Genomic DNA, 14,432 nt, shown 5'->3' on the forward strand with positions numbered 1-14,432 from the left:
AGTTTCATATAAACATTCAGTGCTGTTTTATTTTTTACAGGTTTCAATTTGGCCCACAATATGCTCTTAAAAGATTCTTTAGAATCAAATGTATATAATAAAGCAACATGGCTTAGTTCAACTTTACATGTCATTGAAAACATTACTTTTGGGGTAAAATACTACAGAATTTAAAATAATATTTCTATGGGTTTTTTTTTAACCATCGTCAGAAATTTAATATGGAATTGTGTGTTTGATGTAGAATGGATTTTAAACTCACAATTTAATTAAGTCACAGACTAGATTCTCTTGGAGCAGATGCAAGAATTTAGGGTGTCATGGCAACATGCAATGGATGTTTTAGTGTGTCTAGAATGGGAAGCCCGATTTATGGATATAGCTGCAACAGTCTGTGGGTTTCTTTTATCTGGATGGTTGTAGTTTACTATTTCTTATTGCAATGATGGTGTCTAAAATTCCCCCCACCATGCAGAGCAGTTGATTTTTAAGTCATTGTAAAAAATGATTGAAATTTTCTTCTCCTTCTGTCCATAATATGAAACTATCTCCTAAATAATGGAGCTCCCTGAAAGGTACATTTTTTAAGGAATTTCTCTTCCAGATTTGTCGAAAAAAGGCCTGTGTGTTGTCATGCCATTCTGGTGTCGACAGCTTTTTCTGTAATTTGTAAGGAATGTTTTTTTTTTTTCTGTTAAAACTGACAAAAAGAAAACTTTTATTAGACCAAAACCATAATTTGTCATCCATAAATGTTAAGATCATAAAGTGATACACCATTAAGATGGTGAAATAATGATATGTTGGACCACAGCTTTCCCATGTGGACAAGGAGGGGTAAGGAGTAGTCAAAGTTTTGCTCCGCCTCCTCAGTTTACCAGATAACATTCCCCTCTTGCTTCAGTAATTGATTCCTTCTCCCCCTGGAACAAAGGAGAACTAAATAGACAATTATGACTCCAACCTGCTCCTCACATGGCACAGTTATGGTCACCTATTATGGCAGATTGCAATGCCACAATATAGCCCTTGCTATGGAGCCCTGGTAAAGTCACATAACTTTGGATCCCCCAATCTTTAAAATGTATATTATAATAATAAAAGAGACAATCCAAATCTGGAACCTCCCATCAGAACAACTTAAATTTGGATGGTTAAGATGAAATGAAATCACCTTAGGCCTTTGTATAGCAAAAACAAAATTCAACAAAAATATAGATTTGCAAAACCAAAACCAAAAAACATAGAATGTTCGGAAAATCTCTGAGTAATACCTGCCACAGTATCAGGGTTGTGATTCTTAATTAGCAAATGTTTGGACAGTATTTTGAGATTGATGGGTGAAATCTGCTGTGTACATGTGGGGTACAGTATTATCTAAAATATAAAATTTACTTTCATTCTAATTTAAAAGTACACAGGTAATTTTAAAGTGTTACAATAATTTCACATGGTACAGAGTGGTTCCCCTAAATTGTATGGCCTGAATCATGCCTCAAAGATACAACCCATCTACAGGGATGGAGTGGAACTTCATCATCCTAGTGGGACACTAGGAGTCAAAATGCCTCCCAGAGTATCCTGCTCTATGGACTAGTTGAAGGGGAATAAATATAGTTCCAACCACAGTTCAGGGGTGCTGTTCATCCCTAAGAAACTAGGAAGGGTTCAGTCCTTGTGCTCCCCAGAGCAATTCCAGCTGGCTCTTGTGTGTGTGTATGTGAGGGGAGATTCCTTCTACTTCCCCACTATATATGTGGGTGACGGCCAAGCACAGTCTGGGCCAGTATCTTGTCATATTTTGAAAGCTATTAATTCAGATATCCTATTCCATATCCCTGGAACATCTTTTCTGAGATTATGGGCAGTTACTGTATGTGATAAGGGTAAATGAAACAACATTTTCTGACAGGCTGATTGACTTAAAAAAATGAACAACTATTAAATCTGCTATCTTGAAATTTCATCTAGGATGATGTTCTCCTAATGCAATAATTTTAAAGAAATACTTCTTCCATCTGGTAAATGGAATTCATAGTCTTTGGATTCAAACTGTTTTAATGAAAGAGCAATTGTCTAGGAAAATGTACTCATAAAAAGTTCCATTTTTTCTGAAACTAGACTAGTTGAGATTTTGCACTTGAACAGAATCCTCTTATCTGAAATTAGTTCATTGATTTGCATACACACAGACCACGGATGGAAAGGAGATTTAAAAGTGAAAACACCATCTGCACTTATCTTTAATGACAAGTTATAGGGCTGCCTGAGAATCTCACATTCAATAACTAGTTTTCAATATGGTTTACAAGAATCTTCATAATCTTAATTTGTTTTGACAATGCAAAGTTAATATTGTAAAAGCCAAAACAATTCAGGATAATCAGAAGACTTTGTATACTATCTGTATTGTAGTGAATGGTGTAGTGACGAATATTCTTCTGCACACTGGGAACATGTTGACGCAGAGATTCTGTAAATGTAATCAAAGGATACATTTGGTTTAATATTGCTATTCCAATCTGAGAGTGATATCATTGGAAATCATTGTCATTTGCAGTGGTGACCTGAATTATGTGATCATAATCTTATGTGGGACAAATTCTGAAAGGTAATAAGCACCTGGTACTCCCACTGAAGTCAATGGCAGTTGAAAGCCTTCAGCACTTTTTAGGACTCAATACCTCTCAAAATCGGGCTTTGATGTGTGTTAACACTTTTTCCTGCAAAGATTTCTATTTGTAGTAACCAGTATCACTCATGAACACATCAGAACTTGGAGGGTAAAATGAAGAGGCTTTCAGGCCAAAAGGGTGATCATTAACACTTAACATTTCCTCTCATATTGAAATATTGACAGGCAGGAGTTTTGGAAGGTGTGCAGTTGAAATCTAAGATGTGAAGATTTCATCTTCTAACTTTCTCTTCTGTAACCAAAGGTTTAAGCCTATTTAGGCAAATCTGGGTGCATGCTTAGTACCATTTATCTCTGATTTAATCTGATCTTCTCTGCATTTTTTAATACCACTTTGTTGTATGTAAAATACTTAAACTGTTTCTGGATTAAGCCACTATCATCTGTCTCGGGTAGTGAGACACCATCCTTTGGCTGCAGATTTTTCATCTGAAGCACAGCTTGGGTTTCTGGCAAAGGCACAGAAGGTGTTCCATCCCATAAGGTGCTGTCAGTGCTCTGGGTACAGTTGAACCAATGCATGAGAGACACTTAAATATCATAGAAAAGAGTATGTGCAGATGAAGATATATGAGAGCACTAAATCTAACCCAGAACTTTTCCTTTGGTGCAACATGATTCCAGGAGGAGATAACATACAACAGCAGTGAAAGAAAGATGGTTGCTAAGACCCAGCTGGAACAAGGGCAGGGAAGGAAAAGAGCAGCTCACTCCCTCTCTTTTCCTTCCTGGTGTCTCTCCTCCATGCAGTTTTGAAGCAGCTCCTTAGCCCTCCTTGATGGTGTCCTCCCAGTGCGGTGCAGCCCATGCCTTCCTATGGGCAGGGCCTAAATCCCTTATCTACCTATGGAGATTGCACCTTTTATAACTATGCATATATTAGAGCTCGCTGAATAGTAAGGAAACTGACTTGCTAATTTTCTTTTGTGCATAAAAAGTCTGTGTTCCTTGGGTTCGTACTATTCATTATTCACGAGTCTTCTGAAAACTGCCATATAGTCACGGGAACACCTGAGAATCTAATCTAATTATAGCACAATTGTTTATCTAAAAATTCACATTGGAAGCTTGTTACTCCTTAATTGCTCTTTGTTTTTGTTGTTGTTGTCCTGTAGAAAATGTTTTAATCGTTCAGTGAGGGAGCAGAAACAATACTATGAAACTTAGGCAACCTGTCACATAACATAAATAATGAATAGCAAAAAGGGAATAGTCAAAGTGAACACATTACAAACAATCCATTGCCTGAAAATTACTTTTCCAAACTATTCAGTGAATAGGAACAATGGATACACTAGTAGAAAATCAGGGTTTGGACTGAGTACAAAAGGACTGCTTTTGCTGCCAAAAAAGGACTCATTCTGTCTGTCTGTTTCTGTTTAATCTCAAATATTATTTTTTAACAAATATTTGCAACAGTCTTGTAAGCTTTTCCATACAAGCAGAAAAATTAAGGGAGCTCTGCATGGGTCTAACCATAAAGAGTATCTAGCAGGATTAAGGCTATTATTTGTAACTAGCAGTTTGACCACCTCTAGTGTGAATAGCTAATAACTTTTCAAATTAAGTGAAAAAAAAAATATCTGCCTTGTATATAAAGCAAATATATTGGCAAGCTGTCTGTGTATTTGTGCAGAATGTTCAATTAACTGGAGTAACTGTAAATGGAATGCTGAAGAAAGCATGTATCCGAATGCATTATTGCTGGTATGACATCTTTGAATATGGCAGATATATTTGGCACTGGTTTCTTATACTCCATCCTCTTGATGCTTCTTCTGCTATTCAGGGAGCGAGCACCATGTCCCACTGGTAATTGCTAAAGGTGTCAGATAAAAAAATGCTGTGGGAAACTTGCTCAGGGGAAAACAATCAGGATTGAGAAACAAGAGGTCAGACACTGCACAAATATTCATTTTAAGAAGAAATAATTGAAAAGAATTCAGCCCACCACCAAAACAATAAATACATTAAAATGAATGTTTTCCTTCTTCTAAAGGGCATTTGACACTGACCATAAATCACAATTCGCTGTGGGACTTGCAACTTGCTGGCTCCCTGAAAAGGTAGATAAGCAATTGTCTACGCAAAAGCTCTCTGTGCTGGGAATCAACAGATAATTCGAAGTGGTTAATTCAAAGGATAAGACATGCTTGGATATCTGCATCTGTCTTTCTTAGTGTGGAAACTAATTCACTAACAAGAATATTTGTAGATGATTTAGGACTTGTTACTGCATAGCACAGCACTAAATTCTGCCTTTGTAATATATGAAAATTTTGCATTTGGCTACCATATGAGAGCCAAAACCTGCAATGACATTATATTGTAGTTAGTAGAGGAAGACAAAAGTTCTAATGTAGAAAGTTTAATAGCAAAACTGAGCCATCGTGGGGTGAAATGTGTCTAACACCAAGCTTGATGAATGTCCCTTCAGTTTAAAAGCTACTTTTTTTTAGCAGTACCAAAAGCAAAGTGTGATGGTTGAAGAACTTAGGCAAGTTGGCGAGTTCCAGGAGAAAACCAGGATTGACTGATTTTTATATGTACTGTATTTAAAACTTGTTCATAGAGGGCCAGTTTGTGGCTGTCCTGCATGCCACCACAAGGGATAAGAGGACATGAGGCACCCCTTTATTATCATAATTCAGCTGTCCCTATGGAGGGTAGTAGTATGAAGGGAAGAGCTCCTCCACAAGGCCATTACTTCTTCCCTGTGTGGTAAGTGGATAGGAAGGGTTAAGGAATGGGTGGATCCCCACGATGTGCTGAGGGGCATAAAGTTTACCAGGCATAGTGCTGGTATAACATATGACCCCCTACAGCAAGTGAATACTGAGGCAATATGCCCTAGTGGCTAGAATGCTGGATTGAACCCAGGAGATCTAGGTTCTATTCTCAGTACTGCTGCTGGGTGACCTTAGACAAGTCAATTTAACTCTCTGGGACTCACTTTCCCATCTGTCATGAGGATAATGATACTGACTTCTTTTGTAATGTGCTTAGAGATCTATGGATCAAAAGTACTATATAAGACTGAGGTATTATTTATTTATTTGTCACTCAGTCACAGTCTGCTTTCTGGGCTGCTTGTGCATTGCAAAAATGCACAGCACCATACAAGGGGTAGGTGGCAAAACCACAATTTCCCTCCTGCTAAATGTTGTGAAGTGCACATTATTCACGTGCACTAAATACTTCCCCCCATAATTTTTTTTCATCCTGTACGATATATATGATTGAAATGCCATGACAATAATATTTAACAGGATGTCAGTTGTCCCAAAGTATTCATGAAATGCTATGAAGTCCAGTAATTACAATCATAAATCAGTAAAAAGTACATAAAGTATAAAAGTTAAAATATTCAGTGAAAATATTACTAACAGTGAATTATGCCATGAGTATGAAGGAGAGAGAAAAAAAAAAGAAGAAAACCTAGAAAAATAAAAGCATAAAAAAGAATTAGGCATAGAAAGGGACATGCAAGTAAAATTAAATACTTTAGAAACATAATATATTAAATTCTATTTAATAATGTAAGACAAGAATTGCCCCATATGCAAATAAATGGTCAGATTCTGTTTTCACATACACTCCTGTATATCTAAAGTTATTCTAATGCGCTCAGCTGATGGTGGAGTTTGGCTTTATGGATATGATTTTCAAAGGATCCTAACTCCCATTTTCTAATGGGATCAAGGCACTGTCTTTCAATGAAAATTAGACTTTTAAGTGCCTAAATCATTTTGCAAAATGGGACTTAATGATCCTAAATTACTTAGGAGCCTTTGGAAACTCGTACCTTAATTTAGCACCTTGGTTCAGGGCCCCCCAACAAATTCTTATCTCAGTTATACATCCAGACTAAAGTGTCTCAAGTCAATGGAAAAATTCCTAATTTATGCTGGTACAGGACATCAAAATCTGACCTCATATTTCCTATGTTCTGTCCAGCAACAAGCATGCTGTCAGTACTCAAAAATAATTTGTTTAATAAGAAAATAATAGCAAAAACAACAATTTTTTTAAATATCTATTTAAGAAGATTGCCAGTATATAGCTCTGAGATTTAAACACTTTTGTAGGAATACCTGTGTTATTAGATGCACATTTATAGTAGTATTTACAAATTGTTGCAGATGTTGTTCAAAATATGGGCCCTGGTGGTTTTCTGTTAATGCATTCAGCTTTGCTGATGAGGTCAAGTTAATGTTAATTAATTAATACTAATGTTAATTAGTATTCATAAGGAGGTTATGTTATTACGTCTAAATCTTTAACTATGTGAGATCTAATTTTGTAGGCAATATGAACTCATGAGCAGAGTTAGCCAGATTTACCCCTGCACTTAGAACGAGGGGTGGAAGAATTGGAGTTTGTCAGGGAGCCTGTTACAGTTGCTTGATTCTCAGGGTGTGTATGTGTTTGCCCCAGCCCCAGTAGAGCAGCCCAGCAGCTATTGTAAATAACAGGACTGGCAAATAGTCCTTCATAGATTCCAAGATCTAAAAGAACCATTGTGATCATCTTGTCTGACCTATATAACATAGGCCATAGAATGTCCCCAAAATAATTCCCAACTAGAGCATACCTTTTAGAAAAATATCCAACCTTAATTTTAAAATAGTCAGTGGAGGAGAATCCACCAAGACCCTATATAAATCATTCCAACAATTAGTTACCCTTACTGTTAAAAAAAATATGCATTATTTCCACGCTGAATTTGTCTAGTTTCAACTTGCAGCCATTGGATCATGTTTATACCCATGTCTGCTAGATTTAAGAATCCATTGTTACCATGTAGGTACTTAAACTATAATCAAGTCATCTCTTATCCTTCTGTTTGTTAAAATAATGAGACTGAGCTCCTAGAGTCTATCATGTTCTCTAAGTCTTGAATCATTCCTGTCACTCTTATCTGAACCCTCTCCACTTTATCAACACCCTTTTCGAATTATGGGCACCAGAAATGGACACAATATTCCAACAGTGATCACACCAGTGCCAAATACAAAATAACCTCTCCTCTCCTACTTGAGATTCTTAATGGACTCTATGCCAGTGGAGGTTTGATGTAGCAGAGCTCCACTCTGCCATACTCCTCTTCTTTCCCATACCTTATGTCTCCTTAACAGGCAGAGAGCAACAATGACAAAAGATGTGGCAGTGGTACAGCTATACCAGCAGAAAGTTCCCCTCTGACAGGGCAATTATATGATAGCCACTTGCAGCCAAATTATGGTGACTTTAGACCACGAGGAGGTATAATTCCAGTAAGAATCTGGTCCAGTTTGTTGCCATTATGCTAATTAGCAACCAGAGATGGGCACATAACAAAACCAGGGAACCAAATTCTCTCAAATACTGATGTGGGAAAGTAATTTTAAAACATTTTCAAAGCTTACTCTAATTTCATTGAGACTCCTAGAGAGGTATTATAACAGGATTGTGGCTGGCAGAATCTGACCTTAAGTATTGCAGAAGTTAGTAGGCAGTCGTTATTGGTGTCCCATTTCTACATGGAATAAGTTTAAGGTCACATTTAAGTAGTGTTTGTGTTTTGTTTTGTGTGACATTCTGTACCCCAAAGCAACACCCTGGCACCCCTATATTCACCCTGGTGATATAATTAAAATACATTTTGTACAAAGTCTGCCTTGTGAGGTATCATTTTAAGAGTCTTGATCTGTTGAACATTAATATCCTGTTGGATTGTATGTGCTATCATTGTTTGTGAAGTTATGAAGTTTGCCATTTGTGTGTTACTGAAATACATTCTAAGGTTGGGAACACTCACAATCAGCCTTTCAGGTACAACAATGGGGCAGCCAGACACTGATGATGCCTCATTTAGGAGAATACACACTCAGAAGTGCTACTCCAGGAACTGTATACAATGGAGACCTCTCAGAGAGAGCACATAGACAATGGAGACTGCTTGACTCAGGTCATTGCAAAAGATCTTCCCAGAAAGAGGGAGGAACATATAAAAGAGGGGAAGTGACCTCATCATTTGTCCTCACTTCCCTCACAACTCAACACCTGGAAACAGTCTGGAGAACAAGACTGAACTGGGGAGGTGGTCCCAGGCTGAAAAGGAGAATCCCAGCTTGTGTATAAATAAACTATACCATCAGGGTGAGCGACTGCTTGATTTAAATCCTGAAGTGCTTGGGGAATCTGCTCAGAGTATAAAAGCTAGTGCACATCCACTTTCCTTTTTGGAAGTGGCAGAGTGGGTAATGAACTTACACTGGTCAGGCTTCTGACCAGGACAAGATGATACAACTCTGGGGTCTTAGACTGGGGAGCTGTGAGGAATTCGCTGAAGCCTCTATTGTTGGTTCATGAGTGGCTGGCAAAGCATTCATGTATCACAGCTGGGTGTGTCCCTGCCCATGGATGTCTAAGTGCAATACCTGGCAAGATTTACAGCTTGTCATAGTATCACAATGTGAGTGGGAGCTCAGGTTGGTAAACCAGAGGACTCAGCAGTACTCTAGTTCCAGATTGCACCCTGGGTGCCCATCACATTTCTTTTTGTTTCTTTGTTTGTTTTTTGTTTTGTGGATTGCTAGGGGCACTCAGTAATTTCAGCTAAAAGCCCAATTCATCAGGAGACTTAATCATGTGCTGAAGTTTAAGCATGTTAGTCAAAAATATTATTGACTTTCTAACTGATGCCAGCGGGACTATTCATGTGCTTAAATTTATGCACATTTTAAACACTTTACTAAATTAGGGCCTAAATCATCGACTTCAGACCTGTACAGCTAAAGATGTCCACAGTAAATGGCCAAGAAAATGCTATTTGGGACTTAGTGGTAAATTTGCGCTATAAAAGGATTAAGTGCATTGATCCCTTTCTACTTTTCTTAGCACCTTGTTCTCATTAACTTCAAAAAATAAACATGAAAAACAAATCTCCTATTTTCTCTTCATGATCACAGGAAGAATGACAAGAACAGAGGACAGTATCAGTTATGTACTGCTTTCATTTATTCTTTAAAGGATATACTGCTTCACGTTTTTCTTTCACAAGTTTATTAGGAGACTTGTAAAGATATATGAAAGAAAAAGAAATCAATGAAGAAAAATAAAAGTGAGGATTTTAAAGATTCAGATCATCTATTCTCTTTGTTAAATGACTTGAGATCACAAAAACACCCATTGGAAAGATAAAATCAATGGGTCTAATTCTTCTTTCACACCAGTTTTACACTAGTGTACTTCCATTCTCTTCAGTGACCCTGCTTTTGTTTTGTTTTGTTTTGTTTTGTTTTGCCTTCCTCTGCAGCGTGGGGCAAGGATCACTTAATGGTTTCAACTAAAGTAAATTATGGATCCTCTGTGACTTGAAGTCTTTAGATAAAGATTTGAGGACTTCAGTAACTCAGCCAGAGGTTCTGTGGCCTGCAATGTGCAGGTGATCAGACTAGATCAGGGGTCGGCAACCTTGGGCACATGGCCCATCAGGGTAAATCCCTGGCGGGCCGTGAGACAGTTTGTTTACATTGACAGTCTGCAGGCACAGCCCCCCATAGCTCCGAGTGGCTGCAATTTGCCATTCCTGGCCAATGGGAGCTGCGGGAAGTGGCGGCCAGGAATGGCAAACTGCAGCTCCCATTGGCCGGGAACAGCAAATCACAGTCACTGGGAGCTGCAGGGGGCCATGCCTGCAGACAGTCAATGTAAATAAAATTTACCAGCGGATTACCCTAATGAGCGGTGTGCCGAAGGTTGCCGACCCCTGGTCTAGATTATCATGATGGTCCCTTCTGACCTTAACGTCCATGAGTCTATAAGTTGTTCCCGATGTACATGTGAAAGTGGAACTCAGTGAATGGCTTTTACAAAGGCAGATTTTAACTCATAAAAATGTGTTCACAGAATCATAGAAAGTAAAGTCTTGATTTTCCACTGCCTGGCAATTTGTGTAGTCCTTTGCACCTCTGCAAAGTGGGGGTAAAACACAACCAGATTAGAAAGGCAGAATATTGCAATCACTTTGCACAAGTGCAAATGATTATAGTGTCAAGCAATGGGCAATAAGACCTTTCAGCAGGAAAAAACATATTACATCATCGATTCCATTACAGTGTAATGCTCATACATTCTAGTATATATAATGAATGGGTATATATTCTAATGCTTTGTCCAGTTGCATTTTAAACAGTCCAATGATGGGGCTTCTTTGTATCTGTAGCTGGAGCCTGGACACTGGGACCCTCCTCCCTCATGGGGTCCCAGAGCTCTGGTTTAATTCAGAGCCCGAACACCTACCCAACAATTTTACAGCCCTGCAGCCCAAGCCCCACTGACTGGGGCCAGCTTCCAGTGATTAATTGCTGTGTAGATATACCCTAAGTGTCCATGCTGCTATGTGTCTTTTGAATTACTCAATACAAATATTGCATGTAGTTAAACCAGTTCACTTTTGTTATGGGTGTGATATATGCAGAACTGCTAAAACACCTACCATGACTAACATCTTGATCATCAAGTAGTAAAAATCAAAGCACATCTATTTTAAATAAATGATCAAAAAAAGAGTCCTGCCATGAGTGCAGACTGGACTAGATGACCTCTTAAGGTTCCTTCCAGTCCTATGATTCTATTCTTCTTATCCTGTGTAGTCATTCTTTCTTCTAGTGTGTGCAGGTCCTTTGGTTCCCTGTGTGATAGGTTGCCCCCCTTTAAGGTGCCACCTGATGTACTGAGATACTACTGAGCCCACCTGTTCTGCCAGCCTGGGTCCCCTATGACTTGTCTTTCTGAGCCAGGCTCTTAAACTGCCTCTAGCACACACACAGGCAGGGCCACACCCAGCTGCAGAAAGATACAGACACTGAGATCAACTCTGGGAAGGTTCAGTTTAAGGGATTTGCTCCAGCACTCAGGTGCCCACATCCCTTGGAGTGTAGACCCAAAGGAGAGAGATGTGCACAGCTTCTTGCCCCCCCCCCCCAGATATGAATTGCACAAACTGGGTTATGTTTTAAGCAAGAAATAAGTTTATTAACGACAAAAGGTAAATTTTAAATGGTTATAAGGGATAGCAAACAGATCAAAGCAGATTACCTAGTAAATAAACAAAACCACAAACTAAGCTTAACACACTAGATAGGTAAGATATAAATTTCCAAATTCTCACCCTGAGTAATAAACAGGCTGGCAGTTTCTTAAGGCACAAGTTGCCTTAGCTTTTCCAGGTTTTCATACACAGGCTAAAAATCCTTCTAGCCTGGGACCATCACTTCCCACAGTTCAGTCTTTGTTCCTCAGGTGTTTCCAGGTGTGTTTTGTAGGGAGAGTGAGGTGCCCCCATAATGTCATTTTCCCTCTTTTATATCTTCTCCCCACTTACTGGAAAGCTCTTTTTGCTATGACCTGGGTCAAACAGTTCCCATTGTGTAGTGCTATCTCTGAGAGGTTTCTATTGTACACAGTTCCTGAGGTAATCCGTATGCTTGTGTGCATTTCCTCAATAAGCCATTAACATTGTTTGGCCTTTTTACCGTCATACCTGAAAGGCTGCTTGTGGGTGTTTTCAAACTCAGGACATGTTTCAGCAACACATACAGAGCCAACCTTCATAACTTCACACACAACGATAGCACACACAATCCAATGAGATATTACTCTCTAGCAGATGAAGACTTTTAGAATGACACCTCAGAAGACATACTTTGTACAAGACATATCCTAATTACATGACAGTGGTGAATATTGGGGTGACAGGGTGTAAAATCCCATGGTTTATTCTTCTCCTTCCATTTCTACTATTCATTGTCTCATTTCTTTACCAGGAGCCATTATTTGGCTATGTCCCTCTCCATCTCTGCAGGAGCTCACTGCATATCTCCTCTCATTCTGTGTTTTTTCACTTCATTTCCCACCCCACTTCAATGGCATGTTGTTCTCCTTTCTCTCTTACCGTACTGCTTCACTCCAATGCATATTGTTCTGGAACAGTCCCTCTGAGCATTAGCTGCACCACCCAGGAGTAGCTCTAGGAGACATTGTGAAGCACAATTCCCTACCTGTTTTTCTCTTGCTCCAGGCAGGGGTAGTAATTTACTGCTGGCCAATTACAATTTCAATTTACTGCTGTAAATTATGACAATTACCACACCAGCTCAGCTGTGCTGGTCAGCCTGTTCAGGAGTGGAGCCGACTTTCTTAACATCTATCTGCCCATTTCTCCACTCCTCTGGCCCAGTGTGGGCATAAAAGGGCACACTCTTACTTCTGAATGTGTGGGCCTGAAATACAGTTAGCCAAAGGTGGGTTTACTGTCTTTACTTTTCTGTGCAGTTGTCAGGGTTCCCTCTCCACTCTGAATTTTAGGGTACAGATGTGGGGACCTGCATGAAAGACCCCCTAAGCTTATTTCTACCAGCTTAGATTAAACCTTCCCCAAGGCACAATTTCTCCCTTCTACTTTGGATTAGGTAAACACTGCTACCACCAAGTGATTCAAACAAACATTTAGGGTCACTTGGAGCCATATCTCTCCCCAATATCCCCGCAAGCCCTACACCCCTTTCCTGGGGAGGCTTGAGAATATACAAGATGAGCACAGACCAACCTTGGGTTTTTTAGGACACTGAAAAAACCAATCAGATTCTTAAAAAAACAGAACTTTATTAGAAAGAAAAAGGGTAAAAGAAGCACCTCTGTAAAGTTAGAATGGAAGATAACATCACAGGGCAATCAGATTAAAAACACAGAGGATTTCCCTCTAGGCAAAACCTTAAAGTTACAAAATGAAAAAGAAAAAACAGGAATACACCTTCCTCTCAGCACAGAGAAAATCACAAGCCAAAACAAAAGATAGTCTAATGCATTCCCTTGCTAGTACTTACTAATTCTATAGGAGTTGGATTGCTCGCTTTCTTGATCTGTCTCCGGCAAGAGCCACATGAAACAGACAGAACAAAGCCTTTTTTCCCCCAACCCCCAGATTTGAAAGTATCTTGTCCCCTTATTGGTCCTTTGGGTCAGGTGTCAGCCAGGTTACTTGAGCTTCTTAACCCTTTACAGGTAAGAGGATTTTGTGCCTCTGGCTAGGAGGGATTTTATAGTACTGTATACAGAAAGGTGGTTACCCTTCCCTTTATATTTATGACAGCAGTATATAATCCAGTCTAGTCCTCAGGGAAGACACACCAAAATGAAACGTAGTTGCTTTATTTATGCCTCAAGTGCTATCCTCCAGTTTTTTAGAAAGCAGGAACCTGGTAAATTTCTCTTTTCCTACTGCACCCCAAATAGAGTGAGTACCTGTTATGCACAACCATATAACCAAAAAAGCATATATATTTTCTGAGAAACCAAGTTGCCACCCCCTACTGTGAAAGTGAAAATATCCCATGTTAACATCAATAAAAATGGTGATTCACTGATGTGACTTAAAGGGTAAGTTTGGTGGTGAGTTTATCCCAGTATTTGCTAAGCAGCATGCAGAAATTTAGATGGACAGCTTTCATGACTTTAATGGAAATTGTCTGGCTAAGTCCCTGCGTAGTGCTTTGAAAAAGTATTGGGTGGTGTTATAACATCACGTTTGAAATATTTTTTCACTGTTAAAAGAACAATTTAAAACTATATCTATAACAATAGATGCCTTTACTGTTCATGATTCCAAAGCAGAACTCAGTCTCTCAGGGATCTACTGCCATTTATATAAATGATTCAAGCTGTTTGCTCCTGGGTTATGACATCAGCATAG

The sequence above is a fragment of the Malaclemys terrapin genome, chromosome 1, assembly GCF_027887155.1.
Source record: "Malaclemys terrapin pileata isolate rMalTer1 chromosome 1, rMalTer1.hap1, whole genome shotgun sequence".
Lineage (NCBI taxonomy): Eukaryota > Metazoa > Chordata > Testudines > Emydidae > Malaclemys > Malaclemys terrapin.